The sequence below is a fragment of the Trachemys scripta genome, chromosome 4 (genome assembly GCF_013100865.1).
Source record: "Trachemys scripta elegans isolate TJP31775 chromosome 4, CAS_Tse_1.0, whole genome shotgun sequence".
NCBI classification, from domain to species: Eukaryota; Metazoa; Chordata; order Testudines; family Emydidae; genus Trachemys; species Trachemys scripta.
Genome location: NC_048301.1, coordinates 31,889,408 through 31,895,407, shown reverse-complemented (window position 1 = coordinate 31,895,407; position 6,000 = coordinate 31,889,408).

Genomic DNA, 6,000 nt, shown 5'->3' with positions numbered 1-6,000 from the left:
TTTTGATCCCAAAAAAGGAAGAAGTGCCAGAAACTCCATGAAGTACACTAAGGACTTTGCTATTGCTATTACATAGACAGTGCTCAGATACTATGGTGATGGCTAGCTGTATAAAACAGATTACATAGATAGATTATATAGACAGAGAGATAGATAGAGTTTAAGGACAGACGAGACCATTGGATCATCTACTCCAGTGGTCTCCAACCTTTTTATGCCCAAGATCACTTTTTGAATTTAAGGGCAACCCAGGATCTACCCCGCCTCTTCCCTGAGGCCCCGCCCCTTCCCCAAAGCTCTGCCCCACTCACTCCATCCCCCCCCTCCGTCACTCGCTCTCCCCCACCCTCACTCACTTTCACCGAGATGGGGTAGAGGGTTGGGGTTCCTGAGGGGATGCGGGCTCTGGGCTGGGGCCGAGGGGTTCACAGTGTGGGAGGGGACTCTGAGCTGAACTTGGGACAGAGGGTTGGGGTGCAGGAGGGGGTACAGGGTGCTGGCTGTGGGAGGGGGTCAGGGCTGGGGCAAGGGGTTGGGATGCAGGAGGGGGTATAGTGTGCTGGCTCTGAGAGGGGGACAGGGCTGGGGCAGAGTGTTGGGGTGCAGGAGGGGGTGCGGGTGCTGACTCCTGGAGGGGGCTCAGAGCTGGGGCTTCAGGTGCAGGAGGGGGTTTGGGGTGCAGGAGGAGCCTGGTGTGCTGGCTCCAGGAGGGGGCTCAGGACTGGTTTGGGGTGCTGGCTCTGGGAGGGGACTCAGGGCTGGGGGTTGGGGTGCAGCCTCCCACCGGGCAGCATTTTCCTCCAGCGGCTCCTGATTGGCGGCACAGCATGGCTGCAACTAAGGCAGGCTCTTTGCCTACCTCAGCCTCATGCCACTCCTGGAAAGGGTCAATGCACCCCTGCGGTCCCTGGGCGGGGGAGGGGCAGCACGTGGCTCCGCATGCTGCCCCCTCTGCAAGCATTGCCCCCGCAGCTCCCATTGGCTACAGCTCCCCATTCCCGGCCAATGGGAGCTGCGGGGGCAGTGCTTACAGGCAGGAGTAGCGTGTGGAGGGAGACCCCTTCCCCCTCACCGCCGGGGATTCGGGGCCATGCTGGCCACTTCCGGGAGTGGCATGGGGCCAGGGCAGGCAGGGAGCCTGTCTTAGCGGCAGCCCCGCTGCAGACGGAGATCATGATCAACTGGGAGATCCTCCAGGATCGACCAGTCTATCACGATCAACCCAGTGGTGACCACTGATCTAGTCAGACCTCCTGTATATCACATGCCATTAAATTTCACCCACTTACTCCTATACTGAGCCCAGTAACTTATGTTTGACTAAAACATATCTTCCAGGAAGGTGTCTCAGTCTTGACTTGAAGACACTAAGAGATGGAGAATCTAACACTTACCTTGGTAGTTTGCTTCAATGGTTAATCACCCCCATTGTTAAAAAATTGTGCCTGATTTTCTAATTTTAATTTGTCTGGCTTCAGACATTGTTTCTTGTTATACTTTTCTCTGCTGGATTAAATAGCCCTTAAGTACTTGGTATTTTCTCCCCATGAAAGTATTTATACAGTGGAATTAAGTCATTTCTAAATCTTCTTTTTGATAAACTAAACAGATTAAGGTCTTTAAATTTCTCACCACAAGAAAGTCAACACTTTTTAATACAGAATCATAGAATCATAGACTTTAAGGTCAGACAGGACCATTATGATCATCTAGTCTGACCTCCTGCACAACGCAGGCTACAGAATATGTTGACACCAGAACTGTACACAGTATTCCAGTATTGGTCTCACCAGAGCAGTATACAGAGGTAAAACCATGTCCTTACTCCTATTCACTACTCCCCTGTTTATACTTCCAAGGATCTCATTAGCCCTTTTTGCCACAGCATGGCATTGGGAGCTCATGTTCAGTTGCTCATCCAGTATGACTGCTAAATCATTTTCAGAGTTGCTGCTTTTAAGAATAGTCCCCTGTTCTGTAGCTATGGCTTGCATCCCTTGTTTTTAGCTGTCTAACTTAACATTTGGCTGTATTACATTGCATTTTATTTGAATGGGCCAATCTTACCAAGCAATCCAAATCACTCTGACTGCCCTGTCCTCATTACTTAATACTCCACCAATCTTTGTGTCATCCACAAATTTTATCCGCAGTGATTTTATATTTACTTCCAGAACTTTGATGAAAAGGTTGAATAGTCAAGACTAATACCCCTGGCTGCACACCCCCACTAGAAACACCTCAATGATAATTCCTAATTAACTATTTTTTGAGATCTGATCGCTAGTTCTTAATCCATTTAACATGTGCTTTATTGATATTGTATAATGTTAATTTTTTAATCAGAATGTTGTCCAGTAGTAAGTCAAATCCCTTATAAAAGTCTAAGTATGTTATTCCATCTACATACACCGGACCCTCACTAGAACGCGGGATTTGGGATCCATGCGCGGTACCGTGTTAGTACGGGGACCGCATTATAGTGGGGACCACGTTAAAATGAATTGCAATTAAAGTAATTAAATTAGGGATCCATGGCCGCGTCCACGTTATATGCGAATTCAAGCAATATCGATGCGTGTTCTAGCGAGGGTCTGGTGTAGTTACCTTTATCAACCAATTTTTTAATCCCATCTAAGAATGAAATCAGGTTTGTTTGACAAGATCTATTTTCCATAAAACCATGTTGACTAGCATTATTTATATTCTTTTGCTTTAATTATTTATCTGCTGAATCCCTTATCAGCCTTCCCATTATTTTGCCTGGGATTGATGTCAAGTTAATCAGCCTAGAGTTACCCGAGTCATCCCGCTTACCCTTTTTCAATATTATTGGTAGTATCACAATCACACAGCCTGTGATTAGGGTGCTTCAGAGGTGCACCCGCCCTCCTGGGCTCCTAGAGACATTGTCTCTCAGGAAGGCATAGTGGCCCTAAATCTGATCTCACACTTGTTCTGCACCAGCATAGCTCCACTGCCTCAGTTGAGGTGCTCCTGATTCTCACCAGTGAGGGAACAGGATCAAGCTTACTTCTTCCAGGGGCCACCAGGGAGCATGGTTGCTGTACCACCCTAGAAAGGTTTGCTGGGTGATGTGTAGGGGGGTGGAGACATTATTTTTATTACATATTATTATATACTACAGTAGCACCTTTGGGCTCCAGCTAAGATTGGGGCTCCATTGTGGTAGACGCTGTACAACCACATAGTATACTCCGGGGGGAATTCTGCAGCACTGTGCACCCACAAAATTCATGTCCCCTGCAGATTTTTTTTCTCCACAGAGAATACATTTTGCTGGAGAGGTGGTGCAGTTATGCCTTTTGCTCACCAGGAGTTGCTGTGGCACCAGAACACAGGTAGCCAGCTCACCGGACAGAGCAGTCAGCAGCCTATAAGAAGAAGGAGAGACTGCGTTCCTCACCGCGCCTTGCCTATGGGGCCAGTGAGGAGGCATGGGATATGGCGGGGACAGACTGGGACAGGGGCTGAATGGGAGTGGGGGTGCAGGTCCACATGGAGTTGGGGGGTGAAGGGCTGAAGAGCAATATGGGACAAGGGGTGGGACGGTGCAGGGATACATGGGGATGAATATGCATCCGAAGAAGTGGGCTGTAGTCCACGAAAGCTTATGCTCTAATAAATTTGTTAGTCTCTAAGGTGCCACAAGTACTCCTGTTCTTTTTGCGGATACAGACTAACACGGCTGCTACTCTGAAACATGGGGATGAAGTACAGGGTGCATGAGGACTGGAGGAGGTGGGTGCAGGAACACCTGGGGACAGATGTGCCTGACTGAATGGGAGAGGCTAGGGGTCAGCCAGGGTCTATATGGGGAGGCTCCCCAACTCCCTAACAATCCCTCCCCCCACAAAAAAATGTTCCACACTTCTCCCACCCACACTCAGTAACCCCCTATGTTCACTCCCAGTCTCCTTCCCAGCAATTACTTCCCTCTCCCTCAGCTCCTCTGTTACCCCTGACTCCCCCAAGCCTTTGCACAACTTCTGAGGGGTGAGGGAAATATGCTTATGTATTATAGTTTAAATGAATTATTACTTAAAGTTCTGTATTAATATGCCTCGTAAGGCATCTATTTGTCAAAAAACATTTCCTGAATCTTTTCTGTTGTCTGCATTGTTACAGACACACTTGTTGACAGGTTATTTGAAATAAATTACCAAAGTAATTGAAACTGGTGTGATTATATTGTGTTATTTTGACAAATAAAATATGCAGAATTTTAAAATATTGTGCCATGCATTTTAAATTTTTTAGCTTAAAATTCTTCCAGAAGTAATAGTAAAAGAAAGTCCCTGCCATTGGTCCATCAATACCTATTAGCCAAGATGGGCAGGAATGGTGTCCCTAGCCTCTGTTTGCCACAAGCTGGGAATGAGTGACAGGGGATGGATCACTTGATGATTACCTGTTCTGTTCATTCCCTCTGGGGCACCTGGCACAGGCCACTGTCGGAAGACAGGATACTGGGCTAGATGGACCTTTGGTCTGACCCAGTATGGGCCATTCTTATGTTCTTATGCCGTGAGCAATTTTGTCACTTCATTTGGGGAATGTAGTGCCAGGAGCAGGGCTGGCTCAAGTAGTCTTTGCACTCCTAGACACTAGGATTCTGCCTGACCTTTATCTAGGTATGTGGGGAAGTCTCCACTTCCCTTCCCTTTGTGCACCAATGCAGGAATAGGCACAACCTTGCTTTTCATCTCTATATGCTTTACTTTCTGCTTTTGCAGAAGGACATAATAAAATTCTCTACCCTACTTCACAGGGATGTTGTGAAAAATGTAGAGCTCTGTATATGTACTAAAAACTAGTATTATTTTGGAGTCCTAGAAAGGTTGCTAACCTGATGATATTTTATATTCGTAAGTACTTCTCAAATCAAATCAGAAGTACAGAACCTCCTGCGCCAATGGAAAGTTTGTCTTTTAAATTAACTAGCTGATCAAAAAGGTAGTTAACAAATACTAGGGCTACCAAAAAGACCCACATCTTACAGGGGTGCTAGAACAATTTTTATAGTGGGGTGCTCAGAGCCATTGAGCCAAAATGTGAACCCTGTATATAATGGAAACCACTTCAAGCCAGGGGGTGCGGCAGCACCCCTAATTCCAGCACCTATGAGTCACCTTAACTTTTTAATTGCAGTAACAAGAATAATTTCCACTCTTCCTCCTGCTGCAGCTACAACCCCTCACAGCTCAGCTCACAGTAAGAGGTTGCAACTGAAAGGTCAGCAGAGTGTCTCTTTTTACCTGGCAGCTTAAACACATTCCATTTATAGCTCTAAGAAAATGTTAAACTTTTAAAGGTTATATTTCTTTCTTGGAGTAGATTAGAGAGAGGAGAGAGAGAGATGAAATCAAGTGCTCATGTTTCTTTGATTCATGTGTTTGCTCTTTCCTTGTTTAGCAGCTTTTCTGGTTACCCTCTGCACAAATGAATTAAAAACAAGGGTCTCATGCCATCATTTATTTTGAAAACACAAATGAAAAGAATGTTACAGCATGAATATCTTAATTAATCATTGGGGGAAAAGCTGTTTTACTCATAAGGTACTACTGTTCGTATTGTTGGAACAGATAAAAGTGTATGAGTATATTTGTTGGTCTCCATCTCAAAACACAGTTGGAAAACGACCAGCAGTAAAAGTGCTTTAGTACCTATTATTGGTACAGGTAGTGCTCAGTAGACTAGCCCAAACATGGTCCCTCAGTAGGTGATTCTTCAATTCACGGTGCTCTACATGATACCAGTTAAAAATATTTTTGTCATCTTCCTCCAGACAGCTGATTAGCTTCTTCCTGCCTCCTTGTACACTGCTCACATATCTTTCAGAAGGAATTTGGACTCCTTTCACAATGCTAATCTCCATATTAAAGCTAAATGACTTTGCAATCTCAGCAAGGATCCTCACATCAGCATTTGCTTCTGTTCTAGGCTCAGGTAAAGATGTTGGTTTTCACCTATAATTTT